Raw genomic sequence first — 23218 nt, 5'->3', positions numbered from 1 at the left:
GAGATTTTAAAAAGGAAAAATATAAGACATTTTCCTCTTGGTTAAAAAAAAAAATTACAAAGATTGCATCTTGGTAACCAAACCCTCCTTCCTTCCTTAGGCTTTAGTAGCCAATTCGGCTTCTCCCTGTGCTGTTACTTCTTCCGGCATTTTATATGAACGGATCTAGCTGTTTGACCCTTGGTTTCTTCTATAACTCGTGGATTCATTTACGGCATCTACGTTGAGAATCTTGTACACTACTCCTGTTTGTTGCCGACTAGTTAAGTTCACTAAGCATCACTGTTAATTTATCCACCTGCCCAATGGAGGCTGTCTGGGGATTTCCAGTGGGGTATTTTTTGTTTGTTTGTTTATTTGTTTGTTCATTTTTTCCTTTTATAAGTGGTGTTGCTGGAAGTATCTTCACCCAGCTCTTGGGTGAAATTGTGTTTATGCTTCTTTTAATTTTTTTTCTCTAAGGTTTTGTGTCTCACCACTAATATCTGCAAGTCCTTTGCCAGGACTTGAGGCTACTGGTGTGTTTTCTTGTTGACCATGTTTAAGGATGTGAGCAAGTTTCACAGTATAGTTTCGTTGTTCATGTTCCTGGCAACTAGTAATGTTGAATAGTTTTCATTTTCTTGGTTATTATCCACATAACCTCTTAAATAAAATATCTAAGCCTTTTGCCTAGTTTCCCTTTATTTTCTTCTTTAATTTTCTTGTTTTTAATAAAATATAATTACAGCATTTCCTCCCTTCTCTTTCCTCCCTCCAACCCCTCCCATGTTCCTTCTCCCTCACCATTTCCTGTATATGTATACATATATGTATGTATATACACACATACATACACACCCTGGATTCTCCCAATGAAGTCTGCATTATTATTCACAGCTGTGTACAAAGGACAGCCACTGCGGAGAAGCTCAGCAGGAGAGGAGCTGGTCACGCTGGTGAGAAGCCAAGGCCAGAGCATGACTACCTGTGGGTGGCAAGAATAATTCTCTCCTGGAACTTATGAAAGGTTTAGATACTTTATTTAGAAAGAAGTGTGTGTGTGTGTGTGTGTGTGTTCATGCATCCACACACGTGCAAGCATATAATTGGTATAATTTTCTCAGTCTGTTTAGTGCCATTTGTGTGTTTTTCATTTTCCCCTCCTAGAGACTGTTTCTCCCACCCTCAGCTTTCTTCAGTTGCCTGTAGTTCTTCCGTTAGGGATGAGATCCATATTCACATACCTATTAGTGTTGTCCTTCTTGGGTCTTGTTGAGGCAGCTACATTACTGAGGTAGCAGGTGAGACTTCCCAGTCTCCTCTAGGGGACACGGTCTTACAGCATTTTTCCTTTTTTTCTGACTTTCCTCCACTTTTTTCCTTCATGTTTCCGGAGCCTAAGTTTGTATTGTAGATGTATCTGTCCAGGCTGGGCACCTGGGGATCAGGTGCTCTCTGTGTTTTGACCTGTAGTATATTTCTGTTACAGTCTCTATCTGTTGCAAAGAGACACTTCATTGATAAGCGTGGGAGCTTACATTATCTGTGAGTATAAGGATAAAAATTTAGAATGTAGTTAAGAATCATGTTGGCTTAGAAAACAGGGGCTATAAGATTTTCCTCTACGATTCCTAACCTCACTAGCCCCAGGAAGTTGGGAAGGAATCCAGTCCCAGCCGTGATCTCCCCCCTGGTGATCAGGTCATTGGTTACCACCAAGACGTGAGCACCATTGTTGTGCCCTTAGATATATTTTTGCTGTGCTGGTAATTGTGTGGGTCATGGGCATCACAGCTGTGTAAGGCTGTTCCTTGCTTCCTGCCCTTGGAAGTTTACATAGCACATGTCAATACTACGAAAGCCAGTCCTTGGGAAGCAAGGCTCCAGGTCAGACCTAGCATGGATGCTCTGGGCTCTGTGTCTGAATTGTGAGTTGTCATCATCCATAAGGACTTTATCTTCAACCTCTGAGAAGAAACTAAAATTTATCCCACTTTTTAAAAAGAGGTTTTTTCTTTTTTTGACTTTAAAATTTTTCTTTTAATTTAAATTTTTTGAGAATTTCATGCGAACTATATTCATAAGTCATATCATTTCCACACCTGCCTCCCCACTCCAACTCCTCCTCTGTATCCCCACCTTTTTTTCAAATCCATGACCTCTTCTTTAATTATCATTACATAAATGTGTACGTGCCTATGCACGTATAAATATAGCCTGCTGAGTTAATTTAGTGCTGCTTATGTTTGTATCTGTTTAGAGCTGACCCCTTGGGATTGGATAGCCTCATCCTGGAGAACACTGATTCTCTCTCAGCAGTCATTTAATGCCTATAGCTTTCATCTGGACGTGGGCCTTGTGAGAGTGCCAGCATTCACACATCATCTGGTTGTCCCCCGCCGCCACTGCGTTTAGGTTACCCTATGGTCTCGTGGGTGCAGCTTCCCTTTCCTATCTAAAGGACACAGTCTTGCAGCAGACTTCCCAATGTTGGCTCTTAGGATCTTTATTGCCTCCCTTCCTTGATGTTCCACTGGGGCTGGCCCCTCAGAATCTGTTGTGCTATATGTTTTGAGAAGGCCCTCATTTGCTACAAAAAGAAGCCTCTTTAATGAGAAGTGAGAGCTATACTTACCTGTGGGTATAAGGGTAATAATAATAATAATAATAATAATAATAATAATAATAATAAAATTTAAAATGCAGCTAGAGATTACACTGGCTCAGGAAAACAGCAGCAGTAAGTTGTAAGTTCTCTTCTAGGCTCCACAATGTCACCAGCCATGGGTAGTTCACAGTGTCAGGCAAGGATTCCCTCCTACTGAGTGGACCTTTAAGTTCAATTAGATAGCTGCTGATTATCCCCAAGATAAAAGTACCCTTGTTGCCTCCCTGGGGCTATCTTTCTGTGCTGGTCATTGCTGTGATTCATAGCTTTACAGCTGGGTAGGACTATTAATTGCCTCCCAAGGCAGCTTGCACCACACCCTTAGTAAGATGAAAGCTAGTTAGTTCTCAGAGAGCAGGCTTCCAGATTAGTTTGCATCTTGATTCCTTCAAGTCCTACGTTTAAAGTGTGTAGTTTCTTCAGTAATAGAGTCTTACCTTCAAGTTCCTAGAGGCAACCATGGACAATGACAATAGTCTATATTATTTTGAGAGTCTCTCTAACTCCCCTGATCAACAACTCAAAGAAAGGTTTTCCATGTCTGGCATTGGAGGCTTTTGTTACTTAGTCTATGACTCTTGAGGGGAGTGTTATCACTTCAAGTGATATAACTTCATCCAAACTGTGTGTGTGTGTGTGTGTGTGTGTGTGTGTGTGTGTGTTAGATAAGTATTTTATGTAGACATAAAATAATGTTTCCCTATGGTCTTTTCAAACATCTTGAATGTTATTTATTGGTCTGTCTCCCTTTCCCCCTCCCTCTCCCTGTCTTTCTGTCCCTTTCCCAGTTAAACTTTCTCTTCCATTTACTATTTCCCCCTTTATAACACCTGCCTTCTCCTATCTCCCTCTCTAGAGCACCCCCACCCTGCACCCTACAGTTCCTCTCTACTTTCCTGGCTTCTGCTATTACTTCACCTAAAACTGAGCACATCAAAACCAAACACTCCGTTTCCTCCTGACTCTCAAAACCTCCACTTTCCCAAGATTCCAGGCCACTCACTTGGTAAACCGCTGATCCCCCCATTCAAACCTGTCACCTTCACCAACCTTTGATTTACATCAGGGCAAACCAGTCAAAATTTTACACACACACACCCCAGTCAGGCTGTCATTATCTGTCATGCTACCATAAGATAAGCATATGGTCTACATTGAAGGCAGGTCAAGAACCATGTCAGGTACCAATGGTAAACTGTAATTTCATCACTTAATAGCTTTTCTATTTTTCATCAGTTTGTTATTTCTGAACAGACATCAATCAAAATAACTGATAATACGCAGGAATCTCCAATACTTATCATCCATGTTTGTGGTATACATGGACTGCCAATTGACATTTTTTGCCCCATATTATTTGACGTTGTTGAAAAGAGGCCAAATAAAATTCTAAACGTGATTCTTGTACCCTGTTGACTCAATACAGCAAAGATCAAATATTACTCTCCTTGGAAGTGAATCATTCAACCACACCTTAACAATTAACAAATGCCGCCTTGGTAGATAAAGGGTTTATAAAAGAGATTCTTATCTTTCCTAATTCTACACTACTTTGAACATAGTATTGAACGGCAAAGGTCTCTTCAGGAACGGTCATTACTTCTATTGGGTTTTGGATAGAAAGTTAATTTTTATTAAACCTAAGATACTACAAAGTTATGCTAAGTGACTCAATTTAAAATCTTAGATTTTCAAAGCAGAACAAAAAAAGCTAAACCGTTTAGCAGAATCTTATTTTGTTCAGAATAACTGTGAAACACACTTAAGACATATTCCTTTTGGGAGAATTCAAACTTGAAAGAAATGCTCGTTTATTTTTTCCTAGGGGTAAATCTAAAGACCGATGATTTTGGATTCACAGTGAATCTACTATGCTTTATTCTCAATTATCCAAAGTAACTATGATCAATGTAAGCTATCAAAAATATTATTTCCATAGAACACTCAACTATTTCATAAGAAAAGCATAGCTTATTGGATACAATGCTCTCTTTTTCTTATTAGTTTGACTCTGAGGTTATAGGCATGGGACCTTGTTCTCCTGTACCCTGTGTTCTCCATGATTTAACATATTTCTATTGTGAAGTCACAAGCACCCAAGGAAACATTGCTTACTTAAGCCATATATTTATAGAACTGACTTATTTTAATAATCTGTAAGTTAAGAAAAAAATGACATAGAACATATGATGGGGAGAGTGATTAATCTGGATGGCCAAAATTGTTTATATTAAAACAAAGTTCACTCAAAATATTCATGTAGTATTTGTAGAGGCTTAGACTATATAGAAAGAATCCCCAAAATGAAGATAATGGATTCCAAGATGAAGATACCAGTGCATGAATGTGTGTGTGTGTGTGTGTGTGAAACAGAGAGAGAGAGAGAGAGAGAGAGAGAGAGAGAGAGAGAGAGAGAGAGAGAGAGAGAGAGAGAGAGGGCACATCTATTCTCACCTTCCTCGTTTGGAGTCAGGGTCTCTCTTTCACTGTTGATTTGTATGCCAGGCTATCTGGCTCATGAATTTCTGGGTTTTTCCTGTCTGTCTCCCATCTTGGCAGAGAAACACTAAAAGCACACTGTCACACTTGGCTTTTACGTGTGTGACATGGGGACTTGAACTCAGGTCCTCATATTAGCCCAAGTGTTTCACCCAAGTCATCCACCCAACCCACAAAGGAAGTATATAATTCCATGTGTAGACAACTACTCACTTGAGAAATTCCTCTCCACCCACCAAAGTTTCAACTCGCCCCCAAAATATTGTAGAATTTACTTTAAAATTACAAACATAAGAGACTACTCAGGAAAAAAATAATCGTCATAGTCTTATAATAATATATTTAACAATGCCTGCTGACTCTGCTTGTTAACTAATTATTGAAAAATGAAGCGTCCAGGATGGACATGGGGACGGTAGGTGTGGGGGGTTGCATAAGAAATGTCCTACACAGGTCAGATAGCTACTTCTCCCCACTTTGGTGCTGTTTGGGGAGGTGGTGCAGCCTTGCTGGGGGAACATCTCTGAGAGCGTGGGCTTTGAGAATTCATAGCCTCACGCTATTCCAAGTCCTCTTTCTCTGCCTTGTGTGTGTGGCTGAAGATGTATTCTCTCAGCTTCCCGCTCCAGCTGCCTACTGCCACGCCTCCCCCACCATAACTAACTCGTTCTCTGGAACTGTGAGCCCAAATAAACTCTTTCATCTATCACTTTCCGTTACGGTGTTTTATCACAACAGACAATTAACCAATACAGAGGATTAGCAGTAGCTACTCAGAGGCAGTTATTAAAAGTATGATGCCGGTCAACCAGGTCACCGCACACACAGTTCCTTGTGTCATAAGTAAAACATAAATGAATGCTTTTCCTTTCAGTTACATAGGAAGACGTGTTTCTGGTGCTGGCTCGTCTAAGATTAGTAGCATATTTCTTTGTTTAGCTTTTTATTGATTCTTTGTGAGTTTCACGTCATGCACTTCAGTCCCACTCATCTCCCCATCCCCTCATATCTGCCCCACCCTTGCAACCTTTCCATAAGAAAACTAAAAGAATTTTTTTTAAAGAAGCCATTGTGGAAGTTGTAGTGTGTCACTGTGTGTCACACAGTATCCCCTTTTCTCCACACATCTTTACTTGCAAATGTTGGTTGCAATGAGTCTGATTGGTCTGATTCAAGGCCTCTGGCTTCTGCTACACTAACAATACTGGATCCTCGCGGGATTCCTCTTGGATATCCCGTTGTTGCTCTGTGTCATGGAGAGCCTGCACTTTTAGATCTGCAGAAGTGGCCCCTTCACATGCTCCATCAGTTCATAGACGGGGTAGATGTTGGGGTGGACCAGCTCAAAGCCCTGGATCTGGGCCCGGGTGGTATCTAGTTGGTCAGCCTGCCAGCTCTCCCGCACCAAACCACCAGGGTGATCTCTCCAGAACTACCCTGGCTAGCTCACCTAGAGCTGCAGCTTGCAAGGAGTAGGGCTATCTCTCCTGCTCTCATGCCCTTGGCCAGCTCACCTGCAGACATGCCACCAGGGCCAGCTGTACTGTGCTGTCTAGGCGAGGTGTGGGGCCCACTCTCCTGAGAAGGAACATATTTCTAATAAAAATAATTTGACAGGATATTGAATTGTTAACCTCCTTTGAGTAACAGACTGTTAGCAAACTCAGGGCACACACAAACTTTGAGTTGAATAAAGGACAGATACTGACTATGTTTTGGATACTGTGTGGTTATATATATGGAGATATGAAGAGACTCCACAACATTTCTTGAGTGCATGGGTTGACGAGTCGCCAAGACCTCTGACTTCTGAAGGTGACATGAAAAAAGCGATGTATCTTAGGCTACTTCTGTGGGCCTGGTGTGTAGTTCTTGCAGAACTGGTGTGAACTAAGTGTTCTCTTAAGAACTTAAGGCACATGAAAAGTATTTCCAGCACCAAATTGACTCAGAAGACCTCAAGATCAGCCCATTACCCAGCTAAGAGGGATGCCAAAGAGAAATCTGTGCATCTACAACCTTCACAGATGAGAACACTCAGGCCTACTTGAGGCGTTTACATATCAGAGCTAGCTCATTATTCTCATGCATGAGAATAACACCCTGCTGTTGTCTGGGGCTCCACGTGCTGCTTTGTATGGGAGATGAACTGTGAAGTTGACTAAACTAGAAATGACAGATCTGCCGTTTTAATTCAATTTAAATGTCTTCTTTTAAATTATGGTGCCTCATTGTATGTGTGTGAACATATGTGTCTGTAAGCGCCTGCTTATGTGTGGTGGAGGCCAGAGGGAAGCATTGTATGTAATTCCTCAGTCACCCCCTGCCTTTTATTATATATCAGGGTTTTTCACTAAACCCAGAGCTACTATGGACACCTGCCTTCATGCCTGGCTCTTCTGTGGGTGCTAAGGATGGAAGCTCAGGTCTCTGTGCTCACCCAGCAAACACTTTACCAACTGAACCATCAACCCATCCTGTGTCTTAAAAAAAAAAAAGTCTATGCTTAGTTGATATCTCTCCCTGACTCTAGGTCTACTGAAACTATGCATCCAGACAAACAGTGCAAACTGAAGATGCTGGGAAGCTCCCTGGCAGGTGGTTGGTACAACAAGATAAGGAAACTGCCAAGAGTCTGTTCAGCCCTCACATGGGAGTAGGGAGAAAGCTGGACCTGGAGAGGTGGTGTGAGTCTGGGGAGGGTCTGACGGAGCAGGAGTTGGCATTTACAGGTGGTGTTACATTGTTTAAAGATACATGGTCCAAAGATTTTTGAAGGAAATATCATATTCAAATGTCCATTTATTAACTAGATCACCAACTCTTGGACAGGAGTCTGGAATGAAAATGTAGCTTGGAATGCAGGGCGATACCAAGCAAATGTTTTGCAGTAACATTTGCAAGCTGGTGTAGCCAGCATCCCACGCTCCTACACAGTAGCCAAGTACATTCTCATGTTGGTGCAACAAAATTAGTGCTGATTGAAAGGATAGCTAGTTAAGCGCAAAGCCAACCCCAAGACCTTTCATCCCTAATTATGATAAATATGCTTTATCAAATGGTAATGGTTTTTGCCAAGTATAACTAATGAATAATATAGATTTATTTTTCCAAGTCTTTAATGAATTAGGATAAGACAGTCACAGATATGTGCATGCACAAAGACACTGTGCATGTAAACATATAATGGGTTCTTCATCTTTCTATCCATGTTCAATAGACTTCACTTCATAGAATCATTAATTCACCAAGTTAGACAGTAGCAAATCATTGCTTCCAGGGGAAACATGAGGTTGGCTCCCACGTTCCTCCTCTCATATCAGGTTTTTCTGTTCATCAAATGCACATGAAGTGTCCTTTTGAAGAAATCTTATTTAATATACATTGTTGAGTTGTTATCTTTAAACGGAGCCTGAAGCAGTAGCTGAATGAAGCACACGAACGTATTATCTCTGTCAGGAGCATCTTGTTTCCTAAACAGTAGACAGTCCTTCAGGGTTATGCTTGGGGCCCATTATAGATGGTGAAATTGCCAACACAAGGCACAAAAGTGTACCAGGAGAAGGGCACTGGGTCGTAGTATGAGGGTGAAAGTCAGAAGTCAGGACACACCCTGGTTCCATCGGCATGGAAATGTAAACTCATGTGTGATACTTTTCTAGTGCTCTACATGTGTCTCATAAATATCACAAGGACAGACCCAAGGGCCTGTGACCAAATGTCAACAAGTAAGGAAATCAAAGTGTGGATGCTGACTACCGAAGTTGACTAGGACTGTGTCTGTGTGATCCATGCAGCCCTCCAACAATCAAGGAAGTTCAGACCAGCACTGCTGAGACTCAAAACACACCAGGAGCACGCTTGCATATGTATTTACCTTTGTCTTCAGGGGCAAGTACGTTTCTGTGAAGTGTCAGTTTTTTCTTAAGCTTGCAGATTCTTAGAACTGTGTGTTCCTTTGAGCTCTTTATAAAGACCACCCCCCCCCGATTTCTCTTTGGCATGCTTGAAATGGGAAAACGCAAAGGTTCCTATTCTTGAATGTTGCAGGAAATCTGAACCTCCAAAGTCTCATCTGTCATCTCAGAGTCAGGAAAAGCCAAAGCCACAGCTCTCCTCTGACCAGGAGCTGAGCATCCTACTTTGTGTGACTTGGCATGAATCCATGGGGGGAGGGTGGGTCGCACAGGGCCTGGCACTTTGTTCTTCCTGGGTGATCTTTGACTGTAAAGCGAGGCTACTAACATTCATCTCATGCTGTTGTGGAAAAGCAAAAGTCATTTTGGTTTGTTCTTATCACAAATAGAAACAATAATCCATACTTATAGGAAGCAAAGATGACACATTACATTCAAAGGAACCTAAGGTCATGTTAACAAAACAGACATTTTCAAGGACACTACATTTGAACTAATGATAGAAAAAAATGCAGGCTAGCTATGGGTTCTCTGTAGAGCCTTGTTGAAGTGTTCTAGTCTGTGGTGGGCACTTCAGGACACCCAGACCCCTGGTCACTCAGGACTGCCTATGCCATCAGCTGTCCCAGCAATGTCCTTACCCTGTTCTCTGCAGAACACTGAGGCCAATGGCCTTGCCAAGGATTCTACAATGGAGCTGACTGTGGCAAGGGCAGTTCCATGTTCATGAGGTTCCCTGTGTCTTCCGCTCAGTTTTTTATGGTGTTTGTGCTCCCTTCTATGGCTACATTGTACCTCCTATCTGGCACTGAGAGTTTTGGGGGGAGTATCCTTATAAAAAAATTAAAAATTTTAATCATATGTTTATGTGCATCAGTGTATCCACACACGTGTGTGTGTGTGTTCGTGTGTACACATTATGTGTGCACGGGTCTGGCTTGAGTTTTACCTGCTCTGCTGCTAAAGCATATGGAGTGGAAAAGGATCAGTCCAAGACGCTATGATAAGACCAGAAATCTTCCTGGAAACGGCAAATATCAGAACAGAAAAGTGTGTATCTAGCAGATCTTTCTCCAGAGATGTGGAGAGACAAACGCCTGCAAACACTTGCTCACGAGTCTTATGTATAGACTTAGACAGGTATTTGCTATAGATAGCTATCAGAAAATAGCAGGTTATACTTACATAAGAATTGCTTTGTCCTACAGTCTTATTTGATCACAATTTCCTATCACTTGAATTCCCTCTCAAAGGACAGGACAGGCAACCTTTACTGGCTATGCAGCTGTAGGTGCTGGCTCAGTCCCTTCCTGAATCACCCACTATCAAGAAGCACCTTTGGCACGGCTGTCACACAGAAGCCCTGTGGCCTTTGCTTTTATTCTCTGATCAGAGCCATCTAGTAGATGACTTCTTTAGAATCTTCCAGAATCTCTGAACTCAGGAGATTTATAATTCAGAGCACACCCTTGGTGGGCCTACCCTGGTGTGAGTCTATTGACTCTCAAACTCACTGAACTCCATGGAAGATCCCCCCCCCGCCCTTCCAGTCTTCTTATTCACACCCTATTCAGGGAACCAAAACAGTGGAGTATTTGTATGGACATGGGAGGGGCCCACCACATAGACATCCAGCTCCTCACAAGACACATATCTCTAGTTGCTATACCAAGATAATAATAAAAATATTAACCACAGTTAGTGAGAGTATACACTATCATAAACCAAAGTTCAAATTCCAGCCAAAAGAAATATATAATTCAAAAGTAAAAACGTCAGTTAAAAATTACATCATCATGGCCAAGTGTGGTAGCACATGCCTTTAGTCCCAGCACTTGGGAGGCAATGTCAGGTGGATCTACATGAGTCAGAGGTCAGCTTGGTCTACAAAGCAAGTTTCAGGACAGTCAGGTCTGTGCTGAGCTCTGTACACGGGGTTCTGTCTCAACACACACACACCTCCAATGACAAAAACAAACAAAACCACAAGAAGAAAAAGCATCATCTTAAGACAGTGTGATGCTTAAAGTCCAGTGTCCCGGACTGTGGAATCTGGCCTCTGTGCATCCATAGCTATGGTTAGAATATTTCAGTGTGAGCATTGCCTGAAAGTAGCTTTTCCACGGAGCCGAGGGGCTCTGCAGCTGACAAGGGTAGGAAGAAGATCTCTCACTGATCTAATGACTGTGTGCTGTTTCTCCTCCTTGTACTAAGGGAGTAACTGCAGGATTCTTTTTTGTTTTTTGTTGTTTTTGTTTTTTCAAGATAGGACAGACTTCTTTGTGTAGCCCTGGCTGTCCTAGAACTTACTCTGTAGACCAGGCTGGCCTCTGGAAAGGACTGCAGAGAAAGGGCAGTTCAGGCTTGGCCTCTTTGCCCAGTGATAGGGCCTAAGGCAGCTGTGAGCATGAGCACCTAAGAACAGACTCCCCAGAGGGGATTTCCAAGGCCAAAGTGCTAGAGACGCCTCATTTGCATAAGGAGGAATTCTAGGTGCTCCTGAACATGACCTTATAAAGGGAAGGGAAGCATAGTCTGGCTTCCAGGCCAGGCCATCTAGGGAGGAAAATAAATGTGGGAGCACAGGGCTACATGGGCCAGGCACGAAGACCAGGGCGGCGGGACGGGAGTGGGGGAGTGGCAATCCTACTCCTGCCGCTCCCAGGACTAGATTTCCAGGATTTGGAAATGCTTCGACCCCACTCTTGCTCTGGGCCTGCTCCTGCTGCTCCTTGGCCCCACAGAAAGGTCTTCATTTTGTAGAGTGATGGTAAATTGGCCAAAGGGAATGGTTAATTAGAAAGTCAGAGTAGCCAAGCAAGGGGCCAGAAGCGCGCGGAGAAATCTGCAGCGAGGACCCAGTTGCTCAGATTTGATCTCCTAGAGTCTGCACTATCCGAATGATGCTATGTAATCTTGCCCTCTCCCTGATTACTGAATAAAGATGCCTACAGGCAATCGCTGGGCAGAAGAGAGATAGACGGGGTTTTGGGTTCCTGGGCATGGGCGTCGGAGGAGGCCAGAAGTGGGAAAAGAAAGCAGGACAGGAAAAAGTCCCCATGGGTTCATTGAAAGCACGGCCACGAGGGCTGGTCAATTGAAGTTCAGAGCAGCCCGGATGGAACATGTCAAATTATAATTTGAAGATGTTGATAGGAAAATAGATTCTAATAGCAGAGAGGGTAGATATCTGCCCAACTTTAGTGCTGATAATTAAAGGCAGAATAAAAGCCACTGATTGAGATTAAATGTTTTCAATAACACCAAGGCACTATGTACTTGTATCGAAAAACCTAGAAAGTGTGGGACGCTTGGGTTACTCTAGAAACAGTCTGTTTTATTTGTAAATTGAACATGATAACAAATCAGCTTATAACTAAAGTCTCCCACCAAAACAAAGTCCCTGGAAGGCTCATTAACCAATCTCCCTCAACCCCACAACCCCACTGTAGAGTGTGCTTACCCATGGGCAGAGGATGCTTATCCTGCTGCAGAGTGTGCTTGGGTGAGCAGCTCTCTGACCCGTCATCTACAGGCAGAAGAGAAGCCTGCAAGTGCAGAGGTCAGCCACAGCTTCCAAGTGGCTCTCCTGCAGTTGTGCTTCGTCAGGGATTTGAGAGACATTAACTGAAGAAGAAACTGGAAGGTGCCTATAGCTTCATCACCCTTGAACTTTTTGTCCATTTAATTTTAGGCTTTTCTTTTAAAAAAAAATGTGTTTTAAAACTAGTCAAATAGATCAGCTATAGTGAATGTTCTCTCTCATCCTTAAAAACTTGAAAGTTAAGAAAAGTTTTAAATACACAGGTTATTTCCAATCACTGCTACACCTATTAGAAAAATTCACCAATGGATGAGGCAGGAGCTCAGAAAGTAGGAGTTATAAATGTCCTATGGCTATAAAAACATGCATATGTATAAATAACAAGGAATTAAAAATGAAGCAAAACAAGTCACAAAGTTTAAAACTTTTTCAACGATCCCTCTGTTGTAGTAAAAATTAATTGGGGATTTCTACCCAACCTTGGATCATTCAGTTCCCAGATGCAAGACATAAAACTTTTATATTCATAATAGCCTTAAAAGCACTTGAGTTGGGCAGATACCAACTTTCTTTTCTACTTTGTCTACTACCCTGCTAATAACCTGGAGATATAACTTGTCGTGTTCTGCCTGGGCCACCCTTACTCCAATTGTCCAGTCCTCATGGCTGTGTTCTCGTGATTCACCTGCCTCATGGCATCTTCTCTCTCTTCATCTCCTTCTTCTTGTGGTCTTTGCCTAAAGACTGCAAGTCTGGGAGCTAAAGTCTGCCTACCTCTTTTCTGCCCAGCTATAGGCTATAGGCATCTTTATTCAACCAAGAGTTTTAAATTAAGGAGCAAGTTACATAGCATCACATGGGGTATGTGAGATCTATAGGGATCCCTAGGGGCAACCAGACCTTGGGGCCAATATTTGGCACTACAACACATAGCAACAGACCAAACCTCAACATCCTCAACGCTGTTGAAGAAATGAGAAAATAAAGTTGCAGAAACTAGATAAATGAGAAATCAACATTATGCCTTTAAAGGAAGACATCAGCTACAGTATCGTTTGTGACATAGAAAACTGGAGACAGTCAAGGCGCCTATCTATCAGTAGATAGTGAAAACTTATGATAAGTTAATACAAAGGATCATTGTGGAATCTTTAGAAAGATAGGTTTTATGTACGTACATGCTGATATGGAAAGTTCTCTGAAACATATTGATGCTCCATAAAGTTTAAAATAAGAAAAAGATAATTTCAATATTTTGTATTTTATACACATGCCAGTAGTTGGGGGACATGTTAGCTGAGAAAGAAAGAAGAGCCCCAGCTGAATCAAGAGGTTGCACTTGTTGTACAGGACCATTGAGCAGGGGTGGGGGGTGTTTCTTTGGTTCTGGGGTAACGATTTCTTTTCCTCTTGATTTATTTGCCATGAAGCAATGTCACAATCCAGCTGCAGCGTCTTAACTGCAGTTGGCTCTTCCAGGCTGGTGTGCAGTTTATGCAGTCCTGCCTGTTAACACTGCACATCTGCCTCACCCAGATGCCTGGTCAGCTCCATCCTGTCCCCTTTGCTGGATTCCTTTGAGCACCTTGGATGCTGTCACTGCTCCCACACCTAAGTTCTCAACATGACATTCTTCTGCTTCTTCGGATGGAGTGTGCTTTTAGTTGCAAGCCCTTTGCTAGTCAGCAGAGGCTTAAGCTTTTTGCCCAAATCAAAATCAAACACTGGAAAGAGAAAAATAACACGCATTGCAACAGTTCCGACAGAAGTAGAGAACTTCCAGTAACCAGCATGAGCTCTCACTAGCCAGGAGCACTCAACCGAACACGTTAAGCTGGCTCTTCTTGACTGAGTGTGAAATCGTATACTGTTGAACAATGACATGAAGTCGTGTCATGGAGTTGTTATGATATTCCAAAGACAAATCACATTATTTCCCATCATAATTAAGGTAGATTAAGTGAAATGTTTCCATGATCCCATTTTTGAAGAAAGATTATTCTCAGTGTTATCATGTAAAAATACTTCCTATAAAGTTAGATCAATCAGTTAGCCATTGTTATATCTGGAATATGAAAATTGGGGACAGCTCAGGAGTGCTTTTCTCCTTAGCTCCCCTCCTGGCTCCCTTAGTATACCATTTATACCATTTTCATAGGGATACCATCAGATCATTTTTCTTGGGATTTCTGTAATTGATTGCGGATCATTCTTGAAGCCAAACTGGTTCGCAGATTGTCAGGTACCACCCTCCCCCTCCCTCATACTGGGTGTGTTTTCTCAGCCCCCCTTCACGACCGAGGATTCTGAGAAGTGATTCATTTAGGTCAGATGTAAAATTATCTTGGGTCCTGCTCCATGACTCTTGATGTCTGTGAGGTGTTCACTGCACCTGCTGGGTTTCCCACACCTTGTACACATTCACCTTGTGTGACTCTAGTGAATCCCAGGCTACTTAGCCTTGTCCTGCCACTAGCTGCTCATTCCGTAAAGTGTAATTTATGCGACAAAAGGATGTTCTCTGTGTTTGATGGCAAACTTGGTAAAGACCCTAGCTTTTCAGATTGGAGGGTGAAGATCAGGGCCACGGCAACATGTTTCCTGGCTTCACTTCAGGCCAGTGGGGATTCTGAGTTTCCCAATTCAACTCCATGAGCATAAGCCCCATCCGTTCCAGCAATACTGACAGCAGCAGTCTGAGTTTGGAGGATGTTTGTAATATTTTCTGTTTTAATGAACAATCTAGAAAGGTTGCACAAGGGACTTGCAGGCACTCAAAGCCAGCAGCTTGTTTCCTTTGGGAGAGGACTGTCCTATGCTTGTAGATGTCCTGGGCCCTCCTGTGGCCTGAGAACCTTGCAGGACATGAATTCAGAAGTCACTCGTTTGTTAACAGCCACCTTCACTTTGCTCTTACCATTCTAACTCCACATGACCCATAGAGGAAGCCTGTCTATACAGCACAGACTGCAATTGTCTCTTGCCAGGCTGGAGGGTGAAAGCAGCTGTCCAGCATACCTGTCCTTCTGTGACCTTAATGCACACTGCTTGCGATGTAAGGCCAGCGTTTTGGCTGAGCTGACTTCTTACATTGTATTTGTGTACAAGGTGAGGCTGAGGTTGCCACTAAGTAAGAGAGAAAACTCTAATAATAGTTGGAACAGCCTATAACATTAAAAAAACATTGTGTGCATCCTAGGTTTATTTTGCATTGTGTTGCTGTGATGAACACTATGACCAAAAGCAACTTGAGGAGGAAAGGTTTTATTTGGCTTATGCGTCCCAGTCGCCATCAATCATTGAAAGAAATCAGGACAGTGGTGACTCAAGTAGGGGCAGAGGCAGGAACCTGTAGGAACACTGGTGACTGCCTTGCTTTCAGCGTCATGTTCAACCACTGCTCTTACACAGCCCAGGTTCCTACCTGGAGACGCTGCTGCCCATGGTGGGCTGGGCTCTCCTCCATCAGTCAAAGACTGAGAACATGTCCCACGGGCCAGTATGATGGGAGCAGTTCCTCAGCCTGAAGTTCTCTCTTCCCAGGTGTGTAAAGTTGACAACAAAGATTAGCCATCACAAAATATATAAAACGCATCCGGGTAAAAAAAGACCCCAAGCCTGTCTTCATACATGCAGATTTCAGAATTAAACAAAGTCTATCTTAGGAGGTGCTGAGGAAAACACTACATGACAACCATATCATGTTTTATAGATAAAATTAAACTCTTGGTGATTTAGTTTGAGTGGAGGTTACAAGAGCCATAAATAACTAGATTCCGCTGCATGATTAAGAAACAGAGACAGAAGAAAATCCCTAAAGTTTTTACCTCTAACTTAATCATTGCCCGTTACTGAGCTCTTACCAGATGCAAAGTCAGGGTCAAAAATATGTTACATATATGTTACATTCTGTATCTTTTAATCCTTACGATAACTTCATCAGATGTGTATTTTTGTCTCTGGTTACATAAAAAACAAACAAAAAATGAGTTTTAAAAAAGCTAAGTGTCATTTCCTGAGCATGCCGTCCTCTTAAAGCTATATCCCTACATGGGTTGTAAAAACTTCATAATGGGTTTTTATATTAAATACTCTAAATCTGTGATAAAATATCTGACAAGATACAACTGAAAAGAGAAAGGATATATTTTACTTGGCTATTTGAGGTTCAATGGACTATCTATTGTCTACCACAGCAGGAAGAGCATGGCGGAGAGTATGGAGCTGGGACCACTCACAGGTTAGAGATCCAGAAAGCAGGGAAAGAATAAGTCAAGCAGAAGTGGTGCCTGTCTATAAAGCCTAAGACACTCCCCCCCACACACACACACACAGTCACTCATATGAGGCCCCATCTCCTAAATGGCCTATAATCTCCCCAAAGAGAAACGTGGTCAGAAGGGCCCAAGTGTTCAAACGCATGATCCTGGGGGCGGGGGGTGTCTTTCCCACAAAAACCACAACAGGGTCCATCTTATCTCTGGTCTACATGGAGTGGATATTATGCTTTGGAAGAACAAGGGTCTGATAAGGCTCAACCTTGCCTTAGACCCACAAAACCAGCAGGCTAACCAAAATCAGCCTTGTACTTTTAGCACCCGGTGTTATCTATACAGCAAAAGCCTTTCAGGTCACTTTACTCACTTGACAACTCCCCAGTGCTTGTTCTTCAGACAAATGCTTAAAATCACATAAGAGGGAATGAATTTAGGGGGTGAGAAATGCAAGGACACCAATGTCAAGGGGCATGTCCAGGGCACGTGTGAAGGTATCTGAGAAGTGGTGAGAGGGATCTGATAGACTTCAGGTCTCCTTGCCCTCAAACAGGACTCACCTCACAAAACTCACCCAGCAAACAGCCTTTAACACTTCATAGCATCTGCAAGCCAAATCCACAAACACTCATTTCACTTTGCATTTAAAAACAACACTCCCCAAGGGCTTCCTTTCAATGACACAAAATGCTTGTGCAGTAACTTTTTTTTTTTTTTTTTTTTTTTTTTTTTTTTTTTTTTTTTTTTTTTTTTTTTTTTTTTTTTTTTTGGTTTTTCGAGACAGGGTTTCTCTGTATAGCCCTGGCTGTCTTGGAACTCACTCTGTAGACCAGGCTAGCCTCGAACTCAGAAATCCACCTGCCTCTGCCTCCCAAGTGCTGGGATTAAAGGCGTGCACCACCACCGCCTGGCACTTGTGCAGTAACTTACACCTGTGATCCCAGCACTCTCCCTCTCATAGCAGGAGAGTTGCTATGAGTCCAGATCTAGCCTAGGATACATTGTGAGTTCCAGGCCAGCCTGGGCTATAGAATGAGCCTCTGCTGAAAACAAATCATTAAAAAAAAATGTATAAGTTAAAATCAACCGAATGCACTACAGAAATTGAGATGTTTGCCGAAGAAACAGAAATTTATTTTACCATGGTACTCTGAGAGGCAGGACACGCCTATGGCACAGGGGCTGAGTCAGAGGGTGTGGTGAGAGCAGAAACAGAAAACTGGTAATCTCCCTCAAGAGCCAAACAAAGCAAGTGCAGCTGCGGAAACTCCATTCTTCTTGCTAACAAGGTTATGCCACTTTAAAGCTGGCCCTTGCTGCCTCCAGGGAAGAGGCCCTGAGCAGAGAAAGGTTCATGGTGCTGTGAATGTTGCAGCTGTCTCTGCACTGCCCAGCCAGCCCTCACCTCCATTCTGTCCACTCCTCTTGAGTTAGGCCTGGGCTGTACTGAGCCTGCACCACTGCAGGAGCCTAGAACCCCTAGGACCCCTGCCATGTCATTGTCTGCAGGTGGTGATCTGTCACCTTAATGGTGACTTGTCAGGTCAGGCAATTCAGCAATACTCTGTATCTACAGGCAAAGTCCAGCCTCTTTAGCTGCACCCAAGATCTGTGGCCATCTTCCCCTCAACCTGCCTGGGTGCTTATCTCATTGTCCCAGCCAGGAGCGCTCATTCTATGGGTTGCTGTCCTTGGTGTGGGTCAGATACACATTATACATCCCCGCTCTTGCTCAACCTGACCCTCCAACGCCCTTCCCTGGATGTATCTCTGGGCCTTCTAATGCTTCTTTCTGGATAACTCAGAACTTTTGTCTTTCCGGAAGATGTCCCTGAGTGTCCTAGCACAAAAATGCTGGTGCTAGTGCCACTTGTAACCATTAGGGACTCACGTGGCAACCTAGCATGGTATTGGCCCAAATCACTTCTACAATGTCTCTTTAAATCTGTACCACAATGGAGGAGGGACAGGGACTTGGGAGGGGTCGTAGGTGACAACATCTTGCTCTCAATTAAAAATAAACTAACACATGAAGTTTGTCTCATAATGAAATTTTGGGAAAGAGTGGCTTTAATTGTCTACCAGGATCCAGCTCTGTTGGCTTGGCTTCTTTCACATGCTCAGAGGGTGGCTACAGAAGCTGCAGGCTCTCGGCTCGTAACAGCCAAGCCTGCAGAAAGCAGAAAGACTTAGTGCCAGACTTCCTAGATCTCCTGTGTTGCCATGGCTCTGGTAATCCTTGAGATACACTACCTGACTTTTGTCAACCTGTAAGCATCCCGCGATAGTACAGGGTGACAGCTGTACTATGAACAATGCTTTCTTTTCAAGTAACTCTTGAGAGAGAAGAAAAGAGAACAATCACATGTTTATTACAACATATTGCTACGATTGTTCTATTTTGTTACTGTCTTTAACCTCTTACCGTGCCTAAGTTATAGACTAACCAGTCACAGGGTGGAAGAGATGTAGGCTACTGAGGCCTGTGGGTGAGTATACACGGGAGCTCAATACTTCCCACTGTTTCCAGCATCCCCTGAGTCTCGGGGTGCATCCCCTTGCCAGGTAAGAAAGGACTTACCACATGCATGTGGACCGAATCAGAGTTCTGGCTCAGGACATATTCTTGTATAGAGCCCAGGTCCTTTGCAGAGGGAGTGACAATGCAAATCTGTACGCTGTGGACTTTGCTGGAGACTTTTGCCATGAGCTGGTAGTTCTTCACCATTTTGACATCTGGTTAACTCAGCACTTTTTATATTTCTTGACTAGTTGGATGAGTTTTGTTGTTGTTTGGTTTGGGGGGAGTTGTTTTTTTATTTGTTTTGTTGCATTTTGGGGTTCATTTTTGTTGTTGTTTGGTTAGGTTTTTGTTGTTTTGTTTGGTTGGGTTTTGAGGTTTTTGTTGTTGTTTGTTTTTGTTTTGGGGGGATTTGGGGGGTTTAGGGTTTTTGTTGTTGGTTGGTTGGTTGGTTGGTTGGTTGGTTGGTTTTTCTTATGTGTGTGGGTGTTTTACCTGCATGTATGTCTGTGTACCACACGGGTGCCTAGTGCTTATGGAGGTCAAAAGAGAGCACTGAATCCCCTGGAACTGGAGTTACAGACAGTTCCGAGCCACCATGTGGGTGCTGAGAATTGAAGCGTGTCCTCTGGAAGAGCATCCAGCTCCTTCAGTTGGTTTTGTCATTGTGCCATTAAATTCCTCATCTCTGCTTTACAAACTGCCCTTCAAAAAAAAAAAAAAAAAGATAGTAAGTTGACCTATAAAACAAACAACAGACGCAGAATTATATTAAATGATTAAGGCCCGATACAGTCTCTGAAGCTGACTTCACAGGGGTTGAAGAGAGGTGAGGCCGAGCCTATCTCTCATGGTTATGATGACATCTCTGTGCCAGGCACTGGATTAAGCCCTCTCTGCTATCTTGCTCATACTTTCTGAGCCACATTCATAACTGGGCTCCACCTAACAAGCGAAAGACTTGAGATCTGGAGAGATGCACTCAGTCCCCAAGGCCACACTGCCACACTCCAGCTCCATAAGAAACCTTATAGAAAATTGCTGCCGACATTCTGCAGGCTCTCGTGACAGATGAATGTGCACTGAAGTGACACGGCCATGCTTAGGTGAAGCAGAGAGGCACTCTGACTGTTCTCACACCGGCCCAGAGCATGACCTCCAGTCCCAGCAGACTGCTACTTCATTCTCTTATCTGAGTTAAGGACATCCTCCACATGGCAAGCTCATTGAAACCCGGCTCCGTTTCCATCGTGGTCCACTGTTTCCCATACCTCAGATGCTAAACCCCTCTTTTCTTCCCCAACCCCAGTCCTAGGGAAAGAACTCTGTGGATAGAAAAGGCAGGAATGTGCATGGCTTAAATGGTACTAGCCTTCCTTCCCTGTGGACCTCAATTTGGATCATAGAGTGGACGGGATACAGGATGCACAGGCCCAGAAGCATATTCCAGATCATCCTTTCTTCCCTCCATAGTTTTGAGAAGCAGCCCCAGGGGTGTTTGGGAGAGCTTGCTCAATATGGGGTGTTCCTTTCCTTTAGCCTTCCAACAGGAAACTATAATCCTGGCTCTCATCCTTCCAGACACAGCCCTGTGTCTTGAATTAACCTCAAGCCTTATAAGTTTCTGTATTCTGGGAGTGGGGCAGATCTCTGTGGGTGAGAGGTTTCCTTTGTAAACCAGCCCCAGGACTCATGGAGAAGTGGAAGAGAACCGACTCCACATAGTTGTCCTGTAACCTTGAACTGTGTTTTGTGACATGGACACACACATACTACCAACACCACCCATGATGATGATGATTGATTGATTGATTATGATGATAATGTTGGTAAGATATTTTTAAGTTCCCATGTTCCAATCTGAATGATTAGAGTGAAAGTCGGCACAACTGTACACCTTGTCCTGCTCGACAGACCTGCCAATGTCCTGGGAACAGCCACTCACTTAGCTAACGTCTACAATACAGGGGATGTGGGTATCTAAGATGGGACAGAGGTTGTGGGGAGTGCTCTTCATCCGGGATCTCACTGGCTAAGCAAACAGCTCCCACTCATCTCCAGGGCTACTGTCCACAAGGTTTGAGAGAGAACAGTTGTTTCTCTTTTGGCTTTAGAATTAAAGTCCTCCCTTCCAGTGGACTGTGAACTCTCCTGTTTCCCAGGGTCACTCTCTGCCCTTTCTGTCTGTCCCTTTCCCTGAGGCCCTTTCTGGTCTCTATCTCCCCTTCTCCCCTTCTCCCCTTCTCCCCTTCTCCCCTTCTCCCCTTCTCCCCTTCTCCCCTTCTCCCCTTCTCCCCTTCTCTCCTTCTCCCCTTCTCCCCTTCTCCCCCTCTACCCCTCTTCCCCTCTCTCCTCCTCTCCCCCTCTCCCCCTTTCTCCCTCTCCCCCCCTCTCCTCCTTTCTCCCTCTCCCCTTCTCCCCCCTCCCCCTCTCCCCCTTTCTCCCTCTCCCCCTCTCCCCCTCTCCCCTTTTTCCCCCTCTCCCCTTTTTCCCCCTTTCTCCCTCTCTCCCTCTCTCCCCCTCTCCCTCTCTCCCTCTCTCCCTCTCTCCCTCTCTCCCTCTTTCCCTCTCCCCCTCTCTCCCTCTCTCCCCCTCTCCCCTTCTCCCCCTTCCATCTCTCCCTCTCTCCCTCCCTCCCTCTCCCCCCTCCCCCTCCCTCTTTCTCTCTCCCTCTCTCTCCCTCCCTCCCTGTCCCCCTCTCCCCCTTTCCTCCTCTCTCCTTCCCCCCCTCTCTTTCTCTCTCTCTCTTTCCCTCCCTCCTTCCATGTCTCCTTCCTCCTTGTGGCTCTTTCTTTTTGTAGTCCTCATTGTGTAGGTCTGAATAAAATGTATGCCTTGGCAATAGTGCAGTGGGCATCCCCTTCACTTATCCCAAAATCCTGGGCTTAACTTACTACCAGGGACACTCAAAGAAGGCAGAACTGCACACTTAGAAGAGTGGTGACAGTAATCTTTGATGCCAGGAAGCTTAGACTATGAACTCACTAAACACACACCACCTAGTGGCAAGCTGGAGTAAGGCCGCCTCAGCAAGTGGCCGGACTCCTTATTCTCCCAGAGCATGGCAGGCACGGTGCCCTGTGAGGCGCTTTTTTCATTGTATTATTTAATCAGCACATGTATAAATCTCTGAGTGGGAGCTGAAGGACGAGTGACCACTGAGAACTTAGATCCTCTGGCTGCAAAGATAGACTCCTTGCACAGCACACATTGTGGGAGCCAAGGACAGCAGGCAGTTTGTCTGATTAGGAAGCTAGAATTCAGTGTGAATAACAGCTACCCTCAAAGATTTTGAGTAAACACCAGAGTGTCCAGAACAATAGGCGATTATTTCACATTTTTACATTTGGACACATTTTAATAGATAGCTGTCTCCCTGTTCCCATAAACTGAATCTCTAATCTCCAGTCCAATGTATAGCAAGGACAGTCCCACTCCGTTTCTTTGTTTTTACAAGAGAGGACAATGTTAACATTTCTGAGCCCAAGAATCATTTTACTCTTTGTTTTCTTCATCAATAATGACAGAGACACTCACCTGCAGGAAGAAGCGCCCATGTGCTCTGAGACAATTGGATTCAATCAAACATCAGTGTTTATCATGAAATAACCAATCAAAACAAGATTCATTACTTTTGATGGTGTGCTATTGAAATCTGCCAAACTGAAATAGCAGACCTGCCTCACACAAACCCACAGCAGCAAAGCTGAGGGCTTCTCAGAAGCCCTTCCTTCACAAACGGTCTTGTGGCCTCTGGAGCAAATACCACTCTGGTCAGCCAGGAGGCTGGGTGTGGGAAGCATTGAAGAATGC

Source organism: Arvicanthis niloticus, chromosome 15 (genome assembly GCF_011762505.2).
Source record: "Arvicanthis niloticus isolate mArvNil1 chromosome 15, mArvNil1.pat.X, whole genome shotgun sequence".
Lineage (NCBI taxonomy): Eukaryota > Metazoa > Chordata > Mammalia > Rodentia > Muridae > Arvicanthis > Arvicanthis niloticus.
Note: the sequence above shows the minus strand (reverse complement) of the source record.